The sequence below is a fragment of the Rhinopithecus roxellana genome, chromosome 3 (assembly GCF_007565055.1).
Source record: "Rhinopithecus roxellana isolate Shanxi Qingling chromosome 3, ASM756505v1, whole genome shotgun sequence".
NCBI classification, from domain to species: domain Eukaryota; kingdom Metazoa; phylum Chordata; class Mammalia; order Primates; family Cercopithecidae; genus Rhinopithecus; species Rhinopithecus roxellana.
Window position 1 is genome coordinate 33,515,760 of NC_044551.1, and position 15,688 is coordinate 33,531,447.

Here is a 15,688-nt window from a genome sequence, read left to right on the forward strand (position 1 = left end):
TTTTAAGGGGTTCTTTGTCTTAATGTTAGCAACTACTACAGTTTGTGTCCCTGCAGTTGCCCAAGAAATGTTGAGTGAATTAAATTTCATTTTGAACCCAGAGATACTAATTAAACTTATTTTAAGTGATGTTTTAAAGATGAAAAAGGACCAATGACTATATATTTCTCCACAAACGATGAATAAAATAGTTTTCAGAAAGTTTGGAGTGGGTGCTTAAAACCATATTCGGGGGGTGGCTTGATTTTTCAAATTTCCTGTGGCCACATTTTGGATTATTTCAATTCCAATGTGATACAAAATTTGGAGGAATTGAAAAGAAATTTTATAAAAATTATAATGAGGAAATATACAGCATAGAAGAGTAAATGGGAGACAGACTAAAGCATTAAAAGTACAGATTCCAGAACTGTCCAGTACAGCAGCCACTAGCCACATGTGGCTACTGAGCATTCGAAATATGGCTATCATGGACTGAGATACATTGTGAGTATAAAGTACACAATGGATTTAACATGATTTAGTATAAAGAAAAGTCTGTGAAATCTCTCTGTTTTCCCCCATAGGAACTCTACTTTTGCATTCAGACAGGCAGGGGATGCCTCATCCTTTGAATACTGGCACATTAAGAGCAGTCACATAGGTAAGGACTGAACACAAGCACTACAGGACAGGAGGTTAAGCAAGATCTAAAAATGAAGGTGATCAACAAGAACCGTTATTTTTTTCTTTTCCAGGAAAAAAGAATGGAAGAAACAGAAGGTACTGGGTACAATGTATCAAACACTGTGTTTTGAATGACTCTAGATTCTATGACTGCCTGGAGGGGTTTTGCTGGATCAGTGCAATGTCATGTGATTATTGGAAATTATTCTCTTTTTTCAAGGATTTTTCAAGAATTAGGTTAAGTTAGATTTGAGCAAACTTAATTACCTTGCCAGTCATTTGTTTTTCAGAAACATAATAATCTATGTATTTGATTCAATTAGTAGAAGGCCCATGGGTTGTTTTGTAAATCACAAGTGTAAAATAGAGACTCTAAAAGTCATTTATTGAGCAATTACCACCTTCTAGGCAATGACCTTGTGAGAGAAATACCATTATGTCTATTTTACTAATATGAGAAATGAATCAAAAAGAGGTGAAGTAACTTGTTCAAAGAAATACACCAAGTGGGGGAGCTGATTTGTACCCACAAATGGTTCTTCATTAATTCTCTTTTAGCTGAGGAAGATAATTTCAAATGTAAGCATATGTCCTGATTTTATCTTGTGTACATCATATTAAAACTCAGAAGGACTGGTTAGCCAATCGACATCATCCTTCAAACTTCTCTCCCTCTCTCCCTTCACTCAATCTAGTCAACAATTAGAAGACAGAATCAAAGTGTGATTTGTTGCTACCTGAAAAAGACTATGATGACTGAAGGAACTGTAGAGTACGCTAGATCACAAAAAATAATTCCTGCATGTTGATGGTGAGGGTTCAGTTCTCGTTCTCCCCATCACAATTCTGTGTATATGCCATCAGGACAAACGCTTGCAAATCTAGGCAAACTGCTGATTGTGGGAGGGTAGGGCGGAGTGGAGAATGAATCAGCTGTTAAGATAAATAATCTGTTCAACTGTTAACCCCAGGCAAGCACAAAAACCCACAGAATATTATGAAAGAATATGCTTAAGCACTAGATGTTTTTAGGAATTCTAGAAACAAAGACTGAGATAGTACTTGTTATAGACTATTTTTTTTTTAGAGCGGTTTTAGGTTCACAGCAAAACTGAAAGGTACATAGATGGCTGGGTGCAGTGGCTCACACCTGTAATCCCAGCACTTTGGGAGGCAGAGGCAGGCACATCACTTGAGGCCAGGAGTTCGAGACCAGCTTGGCCAAAATGGCAAAACTCCCTCTCTACTAAAAATACAAAAATTAGGCGGGCGGTAGTAGCACATGCCTGTAATCCCAGCTACTCGGGAGGCTGCGGCAGGAGGATTGCTTGAATCCAGGGAGGGAGAGGTTACAGTGAGCCGAGATTGCACCACTGCACCCCAGCCTGGGTGACACGGTGAGACTCCCTCTCCAAAAAAAAAAGACACAGAGATTTCCCATATATCCACTACCCCATTCAGGAACAGCCTCTCCTACTACCAACATCCCCCATTAGAGTGGTACGTTTGTTACAATCGATGAACTTGTACTGACATATCATTATCACCCAAATATTATTAAACAATCTCTCCTTACTTTTTTTGTGGTATTAGAAAATTTAAAATTACACATATGTGGCTTGTATTATATTTCTATCAGAAAATGTTGCTCTAGAATCAGCCTGCCTGGGTGTTAAATCCTCCACAAACCTGAGGTGTGACCTTACACACTTAACATCACTATGTCTCAGTTTCCTTAAGTGCACAATGGGCTTAAATTTATACAATACTTTAAAGCAGTGGTTCCCACCCTTTTTGGCACCAGGAATCACGTTTCTTGGAAGACAATTTTTCCTCGGAACGGGGTGGGGGTGGGGGAATGGTTTCGGGATGAAATTGTCCCATCTCCGGTTCTCATAAGGAGTGCCCAGCCTAAATCCCTCGCATGCGCAGTTCACGATAGGGTTCCTGTTCCCGCTCCTATGAGAATCTAATGCCACCACTGATCTGACGGGGCAGAGCTCAGTCGGTAATGCTCACGTGCCACGCTCACCTCCTGCTGTGCGGCCCGCTTCCCTTCTGTGGCCCAGGGGTTGGGGACCCCTGCTTTAAAGGGTTAAGAGCATTTCTTAGACATACTGATGTTGGCATGTGCCAGTGTTTAGTAATAGCAAGGGTACCAGCAAAATTATCAAAGAGTGAGCCTGTTCAGAGACAGAACAGAACTGGAAGTGGGATATAGTTGAAAAATGGAAGGATCACTAGAGAAGTTTATTAAAACACACACAAACAAAAACAATACAAAACAAGCAGGCAACTAGTTAATGTTTAAAGTTACATTTTCCAGGGTCATGAAAGCATCATTCCTATGTCAGTTGTTACAGAGGAAATTTGGAGGAAATAGTGCCAGATGTCAGGTATGCTGACCTGGCAGGTATGATGTCAGGTATTGATTGAAAATAAAAATAAATACATCTACAAAGCAAGGACAGTGATACATCAGTGGCTGTTAACTGGAGTCTTAGGTTTTCATCCCCCAGCCTTGTTGAGGATGCAGAAACTGAATGAAGCCAACATCAGAGGCAGAGCACCAAGCAACAAAATCTGATTTTAAACAGATTGCTGCCAGTGATTTTCTCAAACCGTAAGTAAAACACAGAATCTATAGTTTGCCCATTTTTTGTTTTGAGACAAAAAGTTTTGATACCCGTAAGGTTGTGAGAATTAAATAAAATATCACATCTATTATATTTACATGCATTAATAATAGCTTTTATTATTAAAATGTTAATTGGGAATATTATTATGGGAAAGTCATGAGGATAAAAAAGTTATAGGTTAGATTTACCATGTTTAAAATAATAATACGGCTGCGCGCAGTGGCTCACGCCTGTAATCCCAGCACTTTGGGAAGGCCAAGACGGGTGGATCACGAGGTCAGGAGATCGAGACCAGCCTGGCCAACGTGATGAAACCCCGTCTGTAATAAAAATACAAAAAAATTAGCTGAGCATGGTGGCATGCACCTGTAGTCCCAGCTACTCGGGAAGCTGAGGCAGGAGAATCGCTTGAACCTAGGAGGCGAAAGTTGCAGTGAGCCAAGATCGTGCCACTGCACTCTAGCCTGGCAACAGAGTGAGACTCCGTCTCAAAATAATAATAATAATAATAATAATGATAATTGTGAATTACATCGAAATTGGCATTAAAATATAATCAGATTCAGAAAGATTAATTTTTTCTTAGAGTCAGGTTCCCATTCTGTCACCCAGGCTAGAGTGCAGTGGCATGCTCATTGCTCACTGCAGCCTTGAACTCCTAGGCTCAAGTGATTCTCACATCTCAGTCTCCTGAGTAGCTGGGACTATAGGCATGCGCCATCACTCCTGACTAAGTTTTTCTATTTTTAATAGAGACAGGGTCTCACTTTGTTGGCCAGGCTGGTCTGGAACTCCTGGCCTGAAGTGATCCTCCTGTCTTAGCCTCCCAAAGTGCTGGGATTCCAGGAGTAAGCCACCACACCCAACCTCAGAAAGAGTAATTTTAAGAAAAAAATTAATGTAGAAATCACTGTTGATTTAAAATACGGAGCATTTCAAGATTGGAGAGTCGTGAACTAATGTGGAACTATTTACTACTTTTTACATTTGCTAGTAGCAGTGACAGCAGAAAATACGTTTCCAGTGGTAGAATTTAAAATTAATGTAAATCCAAAGAGCTAAGATATGAATGGAAAGGAAGAAAATGAGTGATTTTCTTATGGATAAAATGTGACTATCATTAAAAAACAGAGTGGGTGAATGAATAATAAATTAACTAGAATATTAAGAGAAGGAAAGGAGTAATATTGAGACTTGTTAGGAAAATAATTAACACTGTTAACTGTCAGTATAAAATCACTTCAGGAGTGGCTAATAGGCCTACAGAGAGGATCTCATCCCTGAGAACCCTCCCCAGTACACAGGGGCAAGCTCAGGCAGAACCTGATCCCTTAGGCAGAACTGATTGGTTCAGAGAAAAACATGTGGCCTAAATGAGGCCAATAAGATTCCATCTCGGGAGTTTGGAATTTGGAGCTGAGCAATACAGAAACTGGGAGTCAGAGTCATATAAATGGCAGTGTTCTTGAGAGAAGGTCTGTGGATCTAGAATTTATTGTTGAGGATCTTGAATTCGCCTTGGCTCCTAGTTCAACAACAGGCATAACTGTGTCTGGTACTGTGCCCTTTCTAATACTGCTCTCCTGCTTCCTCTCCACAACCCCCTTTAGGCTCAAGCTAGCATGTTTAAGTTTCTGTTATTTAAAACCATAAATAATATTTCAAAACAAGTCACTTGAGGTAATATTTATACAGTATTAAGAAAAAATTTACTACTTTGATGTTTTCAATAAAATTCTACATACTAAATGTAAATTAGATTCTATAAAATGTATTTAAGTGTGAATGATGAAGCTCTGAAAATTCCAGGAGAGATAAATGCAAATATCAGGGAAATAATAATAGCTATCAATAAAGAGGAAGAACATGAATTTTCCATTTGGTTTTATGGACTACATGATTCTTATGTTTCTCATTTTGCAAATGGAAGATTGATGGAAACTGTCAAAATCTAGCCCAGGCCCATAGGCTGTTGTTTGAGAACTATTAAACCATAGAGGCTATGAAATACAGAACATATTTATCTTTTTGTCTTTTGGCTATTCAATAAACTCATTTTTACAAATTTGGAATTGAGGTCAGGGGAAATTGATTGCCTCAAGGTCAGGAGGGTAATTTTAGGCAAGGCTGCTTCTAGAACCCTGTCTAATGCTCTTTGGAAATAAACACATTGCTAAAGAAATGTCTCCTGAAGATTGGAAGCATAATGAATAAAACAAGGTAGCCTATTCATTACAGATATCTTATTGGTAATCAAAGCTTGCCTTGTTGTGTTGTAAATGTTTAGATTGTAACTGTCTAGACATTTCATTAACATTTATTGAAGCATGGGAGATATTAATTTGTTCACTTATGAGTCACTGTGGATGTAAAAAAACAAATAAATGAAATTACCCTCATAATGTTAAATACTACAACATAACAATTTGATGTTCTTTTTTAAGATTTCAAAGTGAATGTTGATTAGGCAGCAATACATTATGCTAAAATTTTCATCTCAGAAATAGTTTCATTAGTCTAGAATTTGTTGGTTGGGACATTGTAATTATTATTCCATAAGTAAGAAGATACTATCTCTAATGCACATGATTTTGGATATAAAAGAGAAGCACACATTTTATTGTTCCTATTAAAACTGTGCATGGGACATCATGGAAGGTCTGTCCCACCCTTCAACTGTGGGAAAATTGCTACTCTATATTCTTCTCTATAAATCATAATGAAATTAAATGAATGTAGATATTCTGCCACCCTGCAATCTTTACTAACTTTGAAATTTTCATTTTGTTTACTAAATAAAGAAAACTAATATATTAATCTGTGTCAAAGAAAAGTAGGATCAGTTTTTTATAATGAGTAGATATTATCATTATTATTTTTGAGATGGAGTTTCACTCTTGTTGCCCAGGTTGTAGTGCAATGGTGCAATCTTGGCTTACTGCAACCTCTCCCTCCTGGGTTCAAGCTATTCTCCTGCCTCAGCCTCCCAAGGAACTGGGATTACAGGTGCCTGCCACCATGCCCAGCTAATTTTTTGTATTTTTAGTAGAGATGGGGTTCACCATGTTGGCCAGGCTGGTCTCAAATTCCTGACCTCAGGTGAACCACCCGCCTCTGACTCCCAAAGTGCTGGGATTACAGGCGTGAGCCACCACACCCAGCCGAGTACATGTTATTTTTATAAATGAGAGAAAATGCATTTTACTGTCAGAAAAAGTAGAATCAAATCATGACAATGTTTTCCACTCCTGTTGGTAACTTTTCAACCCTATATTTAGGTTATGCTTGCTATATCATATATATTTATTTTGTTTTGTTTGCTATATCATATATAGATATGTTTTGTTTTCAAGATGAAAACAAAAAATTGCCTTTTTTTTCTCATTGTAAAAGTAATACAGAGACTTCCAGTTCCAAGCCAGTTCCAGTTGTACGTCTCCCTATTCTTCTGCTAAGTATAGCTAAAAACCCTGGACAGTATATGTAAAGTAAATATAAGGGGACTCTGGAAGGTAGAAATAAGGCAGATTGGCTATTTACCTTAAAAGACACGCTAGCAAATTCCTTGAGATTTCTTTTTGCTTCATATATCCCAGACTGGGTACTGGCAATACAGGCAATCTAGAAATGCCAGGGGGTTCATATAACGCCCCCCCATCCCTACCCCGAGCCTGCTCTCTCTAGACAAAGGACCAGGAAGGAATAGCCTAGTAAGACAGAAAGCATTTAGTTAATAACCACCTGTGTAGAAAAGTTACCATGGGAGGCCTGAGCCTGCTATCCTTAGAAATTCTTGCTTGCAAGATTGGTCTTTGGCTGGCATCTGGGAACATCCTACTGTTCCTACACAGATATGAAACTTTCCCCAAATGATAAGAATGGCTCACTGAGCCTAGACTGTTGGCAAACAATGTAGCTTCTGCTGCACAGCTGCTTTCCTTCTGAGAGTCTGCAATTTTGATAGGTGCAAGACAGTGGGTATCTACATGATTGACACAGTTGTCTGTGTCCCCCTCCAAATCTCATCTTGAATTGTAATTCCCATAATTCCTACATGTCGAGGGAGGGTCCTGATAGGAGGTGATTGGATCATAGGGGTGGTTTCCCCCATGCTCTTCTTGTGATAGTGAGTGAGTTCTCATGAGATCTGATGATTTTCTAAGGGTCTGAATTTCCCCTGCTTGGACATACTCTCTTGCTGCCATGTGAAGAAAGTCCTTGCTTCCCCTTCACCTTCTGCCATGATTGTTAAGTTTCCTAAGGCCAACCCAGACATGTGGAACTGTAAGTCAATTACATCTCTTTCCTTTATAAACTACCCAGTCTTGGGCAGTTCTTCATAGCAGCAGCAGTGAAATGGACTAATATAATAATCAACTGTCCCCAAAACCTAGGGCAGAGTCTCTAATAATCTTTCTTCATAGACACGATTCATGCCTGTTGTCACAGTCCCCTGTTAACAAAATTAAGTGTGCTCTGTATAATTTCCCTGGGAGAGAATCCTTAGAATCTTGTGCTTGGTTTCCTCCAGACTTCTTTCCATGAGGCTATTCCTTTTGCTCATTTTATTTGTGACTGCAACTATATGCTGAGTCCTGTGAGTCCTAGTGAAACGCTGAACCTGGGAGTGTTCTTGGAGATCCCTGACACACTGCCATACTCCAACCAAATACCACAGAAAAAAGGAGTGGTCCCACCCCCACCAATCAGTAGTAGCTGAATGGGAAGCCTAGACTTTCACCCTTGATGGACTATAGGGTCTCCTTAACCCCCACCAGGCTGGTTTCAGAGAAGGCTGAGTGGAAGCCAAACTTTCACCATCTTCCAGTGGTAATGAGTCCCCAACACATCCTCCGACGTGTCATTGGAGGCCACATGAGGATGTAACAGTGAAACAGCAAAAGAACTGACATAACTAATCAACTTTTTAAAGGGACCTTTACTCATTCCTGCATGTAGGCTAGGATAATTTTAGAACACTGAGATAATATGCAAAAACAGCAATCACGTAGTTTTAAAAACTAACTCTAGGATTAAAGGAGAAGTATGTAAGCAGCTAACTATATTTTGTTAAAGATTTATAGGAACATTTGTCATGTGACAAAGAAGTTCCCAACCACTTTGGACCCTCACTGGTGCCCAGATGTCTGTGGTTATTGGTCATCTCTTGATCTCAACTCCCTCCTCGTCCCCTTACGCTGAACATAAAAAGAGCCTAAAATGTGTATTGACTTAAGATGGTACTTTAGAATGATGGTCCACCATCTTTTCAGTTAGCTGGCTATCTGAATAAATCTGCTTTTCCTTCCACCAACCATCATTTTTCATGTCTGACTTTCAAGCAGTGAGCAGCTGAGCCTAGGTTCAGTTACATAGGGCAGTAATGAGGCATCCCTCTCCCTCCCAACCAGGGTGGTATCAGTGGAGGCCTAGCGGGGAGCCTGAACTCCCAACCCTGCCTAGCAGTAATGAGATGCCTTCCCCACCAACCTAGGTTGTCAAAGGAGGCCTGATGGAGAGCTTTGACTTTCTCCCCAGTCAGAGAGGTTGAAGGTGGCATCTCCCTTCTCCTAACAATTCAGTGTCAGAGGAGGCCTGCTGAAACAGAACATTTAATAAGATTTAGCACCAAGATAATACAGATGTTGGAATGATGTTATCCTAGTCTACATGATACGGGTTTTAAAGCAGTCATCATAAAATGCTTCAACGAACAACTAAGAGCATGCTCAAATTGAATAAAAAGTCTTAGCAAAGGAATAGAAGGTATAAAGAAAAAATAGATGGAGATTTTAGAACTGAAAAATACAATATCCCAAAAAATTCAGTGGATGGAAGAATGGAGGGGACAGAAGAAAGAATCAATGAACCTGAAGATAGAACAAGAGAAGTTATCTAATCTGAACAATGGAGAAAAAATAGACTGAAATAAAATGAACTGAGGTTCAAGGACCTGTAGACTATACCAAAATATCTAACATTTGCGCTATCAGAGCCCTGGAAGGAGAGGAGAAAGAGGGTAGACCTCAAAAAGTATTTAAAGAACTCATGTTTGAAAATTGCCCAAATTTGACTAAAGACATAAGCTTACAGATTAAAGAAGCTGAGTGAACCCCAAACAAACACAAATAAATCCCCACCATGACACATCATTAGTCAAACTTTTGAAAACTAAAGACAAAAAAATAAAAATATTGAAAGCAGCAAAAGGGAAACAATGGCTTATGAGTAGAGTAGAAAACAATTAGAATGACACAGGATTTCTCATCTAAAACATTGGAGTCTAGAAGAAAGAAGCACATTTTTCAAGTGCCAAAAGAAAAGAACAGCCAGCCCAGAATTCTATATCCAGTGAAAATATGCTTCAGGAATAAAGGGGAAATCAAGACATTCTAAAATGAAGGAAGACTAAGAGCTTTTGTTGCTTGCTGACCTACTGTGATGGTTAATTTTAGATGTCAATCTGACTCGATTAAGGAATACCTAGAAACCTGGTAAAGCATTATTTTGGGGTGTGCCCGTGAAGATACTTCCAGCCAAGATTAGTGTGTGAGTCTGAGTGGACTAGCTGGGGGAGACCCAACGCAATGTGGGCAGGCACCATCCAATCTGCTAGGGTTTCAGAAAGAACAAAAACAGAGTGAATGTGTCATTCTATCTGCTGGAACTGGAATGTGCTTTTTCCTTCCTTGTCCTAGGAAAACAACTCCAGGCTCCCTAGGCCTTTGAACTCTAGGACTTATACCAGAGTCACCCTCCCTCCCCAACCAACTGGCTTCTTAAACCTTTGTCCTTAGACTAGGCGTTACATCACCAACTTCCCTGGTTCTGCAGCCTTGGAGCTTAGACCCTGCCACACTACCAGCATCCCAGAGCCTCCAGTTTGCAGATGACCTGTCAAGGGATTTCTCAGCCTCCACAATTGTGTGAGCCAATCCCTCTAATAAATCCCTTTACACTTCACTTGAACTAGTAACACGTTATCGCTAATTCATTGTTTTAAGTTATGTAAATATAGTGTAGTACCTAGAGCAACCACCACAAAATTTACACAAAGAGATAAACTGAAAAAAATTTTACAAAGAGATATACTGAAAAACACTGCAGACAAATCAAAATGGAATTCTAAAATAATATTCAAGAAATCAATAGAAAAACAAGAAAAAATAGAAAAGCTAAAAATAGAAGCAACAAACAGAAAACAAAATATGGGTTGGAAGACTTAAGTCTCAACAGATTACGAATTACCTTACAAACAAATAGTCTACTTTATTTCTAAAAGGCAAAACTCAGAAACAACTAAAATGCCCAGTAAGTGAATGGCTAGACAAATTGTCATAAATCCACACAGGGAATCCTACTCAGTCATAAAAAGAAATGAACCATTGATACACAAAATAGTTTGACTGGATATCAAGGGCCTTATGATGAAAGAAGAGGCTGATCTCAAAACACTTATACTGTATGATTCCATTTACATAACATTCTGGAAATGACAAAATTATAGAGGTAGAAAACAGATTAGTGGCCAGTGATTAGGAGCGGTCAGAGGAATGGGAATGGATGTGAGTACAGAGAAGTAACACAAGTGCTATGTTTGTGGTGATGGAATAGTTCTTTGTGTTGATCATAGTGGTAATTACATGAATCTGCATGTGATAAAATGGCGTAGAGCTATAAGTACACTCATTGCATCAATGTCAATTTTCTGGTTTTGATATACTACAGTGATGTAAGATGCAATTCACTGGGAAAAACTGAGTGAAGGGTACAAATGACTTTTCTTTTCGCAGAAGTTTATAATAAAGATTATAATTATAAAGTAATGTAAGTATAATTATAAATAGAAGTATATTTATAATTATAATTATCATTTATAAGTATACAATCTTTATAATTATTTTTAAATAATTGTAGATTTTAAATAATTGTAGATTTAGATAACTGTAGATTCCCAGGAGAATCTACAATTATCTAAAAATAGAGTTAAAAAAGCCTCATAAAAGACCAGGCATGGTGGCTCATGCCTGTAATTCCCAGCACTTTGAGAGGCCAAGATGGGTGAATTGTTTGAGTTCAGGAGTTTGAGACCAGTGTGGGCAACATGGCAAAACTCTGCCCTAGAAAAACAACATGCACACAAAATTAGCTGGATGTGTTGGCGCATACCTGTAGTTTAAGCTACTCGAAATGCTGACGTGGATCACCTGAGCCTGGCACTTCAAGGTTGCAGTGAGCCATGATGGTGCTGCTGCACGCCAGCCTGAGTAATGGAGCAAGATCAAAAAAAAAAAAATCACATAAACTATACATATGTGTATGTGTGTATACAAAGTCTAGAAAAGCAATGATAGGCTCTACAAAAAGTTAGCAGAGTTATGAATATATCTGTATTACTTGAATATTTTTTAAAATAATGCCTTTATGAACTTCTCATATAAAAAAAGTAATGTAAAATCATTGTAAAAAATTCAGATATACATAGAAACATAAATAAGATGAAAATCGCCTGTTCTATGATGCCACAGATAATTTCATTAATTCACCTAACAAATATTTACTGAGTACATTCTACAGAGCTATGATCTATCACGATTTTAGTGTGCATTTCAGAACTTTCCTGTACCTCCAGAGTTATATACAAATTGTAATCATTCATTGATATGTATTGTTACAAGCGTAATATGTACAGCTGGCCTTCTGGATCCACAGGTTCCAAAACTATGAATTCAATCAACCTTGGGTCGAAAGTATTAGGGGAAAAAACCAAAGATAATAAGACAACAATAAAAAATAATGGAAGTAAAAGCAATACAGTATACCAACTATTTACATAGCATTTCCATTGTATTAGATATTATAAGTAATTGAGAGATGATTTAAAGTATATGAAAGAATGTGTATAGGTTATATGCAAATACTATGCTATTTTATATGAGGGACTTGAGCATCCTCAGATTTTGTTATTTGTTGGGGGTCCTAGAACCAATCTCCTACCAATACCAAAGGACAACTGTTATATAACAAGCTCTTATTACTTAACATTCATTATTCATTCATTTAGCATATATTTATTGAGCACCTATATTAGCCAATATCATGCTAGGTTCTGAGAATAGAAAGATGAATAAATTGTTTCCTAACAAAATTTACTGATATGGTTTGTCTTCGTGTCCCCACCCAAATCTCATCTCAAATTATAATCCCCACGTGTTGAGGGAGGGACTTGGTGGGAGGTGACTGGATCATGGGGGTGGTTTCCTCCATGCTGTTCTCATGATAGTGAGGAGCTCTCATGAGATCTGATGGTTTAAAAGTGGCAGTTTCCCCTGCGTGCGTGCTCTGTCTCTCTCCTGCTGCCATGTAAGATATGCCTTGTTTCCCCTTCACCTTATTCCATGATTGTAAGTTTCCTGAGGCCTCCCTAGCCCTGTGGAACTGTGAGTCAATTAAACCTCTTTTATTTAGAAATTACCCAGTCTCAGGTAGCATCTTTATAGCAATGTGAAAAGTAATATGCTTATAATATAGTGGTAGAGAATATCACTACGAGGTCAGGAGATCGAGACCACCCTGGCTAACACGGTGAAACCCCGTCTCTACTAAAAAATACAAAAAACTAGCCGGGCGAGGTGGCGGGCGCCTGTAGTCCCAGCTACTCGGGAGTCTGAGGCAGGTGAATGGCGTGAACCCGGGAGGTGGAGCTTGCAGTGAGCTGAGATCCGGCCACTGCAGTCCAGCCTGGGCCATAGAGCAAGACTCCGTCTCAAAAAAAAAAAAAAAAAAAAAAGAAATAATATTTCCAAGAAGTATAAAACTATAGATTATGTCAAGTTCAGACAACTGTAAACAATGTTCTGAATATTCATCTGTGAAAGGAAAGGGTGATGGCTATGATGGCAAGATACCGTGGCATGTTTATTATTGATGGGAATGAGCCAGTACAAAGAGGTTAAAAATACAAGAGCAAGAGAAGGGAATCCTGGATTTATAGAAAGCTTCCTTAGAATAAAAAAGCCAGAGACCAAGTGAAAGGGTTGGCTTCAAATAGAAGGGAACTGCCTCAACTGAAATAAGTAAATGTGAGGATGACTGAAAATATAGCTTAGTTTGTAGATTTAGAGGTTTGAAGAATTGCCAAAATATGGGACAATGTCATCTGCCTAGAGCAAAGGCATATGTTGCAAGTTCTGAGGTTTGAAGAGAATGGAGTTTTTAAGTATTAGTTTGGGGAAAACATGCTGAATAGAGAAGGGCAATAACTGGGCATGCTTCATTAAGAACCTGTATTCTGTCACATGGGGCAGATTCTAAATATTTTCAGCTCTCTTATTGCAGGCAAGATAAAGGCAAATGAGTAGGTCTTAGAAGAAAGAGAGACAAACTTCTAAAGGGAACTAAATTTTTAAAGAGGATTGTCTTCCAACTGGGAAGAGAGGGAAAGCTTTATGAGAGGAGTAGATCTGAGCTGGGCAAGAGAACATACTTGCTAGAGAAAGAAAATGGCCAAAGAGAGAAAAGGGGAGAAAAAGTCTGGGGGAGATGGAAATAAAAGCAGAGTAGAGGTGGATTTCTGGCCTAGGTGCAGGAATGTCCTTTTGTCTTCCAAAGCAAATGTGGTCTTAGTAATATTAACAGTTTATCATCTGATGTTGTGAAATTGTTTCTATACATTTTTTAGACTCTTGGACCTGACAATCTATGGAGGAATTCCCAGGCATCTTTAGCTGCTACAGAGATGCCTGAATGAAGGACAAGTATATTATCCTCCACACATTAAAAGAGAGGCTTCAGGGAGCAACAGAAGGCAAAAGTTTTTTTTTTTTTTTTTTTTTTTGAAACAGAGTCTTGCTCTGTCACCCAGGATGGAGTGCAGTGGCATGAACCTGGCTCACTGCAACCTCCACCTCCCAGGTTCCAGCGATTCTCATGCCTCAGCCTCCCGAGTAGCTAGGGTTACAGAACATGCCACCACACCTAGCTAATTTTTGTATTTTTAGTAGAGACGGGGCTTCACCATATTGGCCAGGCTGGTCTTGAACTCCTGACCTCTAGTGATCTGCCTGCCTTGGCCTCCCAAAGTGCTGGGATTACAGGCATAAGCCACCGTGCCCGGCCAACATTTATCATTTGTGTTGAGACTATTCCAACCTTTCTCCTCTATTTTGAAATATAAAATAAATTATTGACTACTATAGTCACCCTACTGTGCTGTGGAACACTACAACTTATTTCTTCTGTCTAACCGTATTTCGCTTTTAACTTCTCTTCATCTCCCTCTCCCTCTGTATCCTTCCCAGCCTCTGGTAACCACAATTTTACTCTATCTCCATGGAGTCAACTTTTTTAGCTCTCCCACATATGAGCACCTAACTTCAAAGTGACCCACAACCATGCAGCTATTCCTAGAAAATGATTTGAGAAAATGCTTGAAAATGTTGGTCTGGGCAATGATTTTTTTTTTAAATTAAGACTTTCTTCTGAAGAAAAGGGCATACTTTTCACTGAAAAAAAGTTTTGAGTTTTTTAAATGAGCAGATACTCATATGCATTACTAATGCAGCCAAAAATTATCAAAAAGTAGGGAAGAATGCAAAATAGCGTGTGCCTCTTAACTAAAGAACTGTTAAGATACAAAACTTGGCTCTTTGCTGCCTTTCCCTCACTGCCAAGAGGGAAACGTGAATTAGTTACATTGCCGTCGTGCTCACTGGGAGTTCGCTATATGGACCAGATGGGGCCTGCTCTGAATTTCCTTTCAAGTCTGACATTCTTTTATCAGCGTTTGTGTAACCGGCTTTCCTTGCATTCAGAAGAAAGGCGGTATGGAAGTATGGATGGGAAGGTTGGGACGATTCGATACAGTATGGTAATCTCGATCGCAGCTCTCCTATGAGACTTGCTTCCTGGATTCTGAGTCACTGAAGCTTGCCCCTTCTCTTTCCTGACCCTCTTCCGTTTCCCCTTAGATTGGAGATTTTCCTCAGATTCTAAGTCTCTGAAATTATTAGTGTTCGTTGTCCCTGGGCCCATGGAGGAGTCTCAAGTCTCAAAGATCACCTTTTAAGCTTCATTCGAAACATGATATAGCCACACGAATCCTAGCCCTCAATCGCACGAAGACTTCAGGACACCTGGGGAAGGCAGCACACCCAGTTCCGACATTACTAGAGACGTCACACGCCGCAGCACCCACCCGCTCCCGGCCCAGAGCGAGCGCACGCGCAGAACGAGAGAGCAGTACCCAGGGATTGGGGCTATCTGCACAGCGGTTACAGTCTCGGAAAAGCCTGGCTTCTTCGTGGCTTTGTGGGGATCCCGCACAGCGGCCATTTGATTAGCACCCGAAGAGATTCAAAGGAAGCAGCTGTTCAGTCCTCAGC

General features: G+C 39.4%; 1 long non-coding RNA gene across 3 annotated transcripts in view; it reads right to left on the reverse strand.

The window, feature by feature from the left end:
• Positions 1–15,659, reverse strand: part of LOC115896521 — a 31,309-nt gene extending 15,650 nt beyond the window's left edge. For all 3 annotated transcript variants that reach the window (XR_004056428.1, XR_004056430.1, XR_004056429.1), the window contains exons 1-2: positions 15,550–15,659; positions 11,475–11,568 (exon numbers count right to left, since the gene is read on the reverse strand). This is a non-coding gene — a long non-coding RNA (uncharacterized LOC115896521). The remainder of the gene's footprint in view (positions 1–11,474; positions 11,569–15,549) is intronic.
• Between the last annotated feature and the right edge of the window lie 29 nt (positions 15,660–15,688).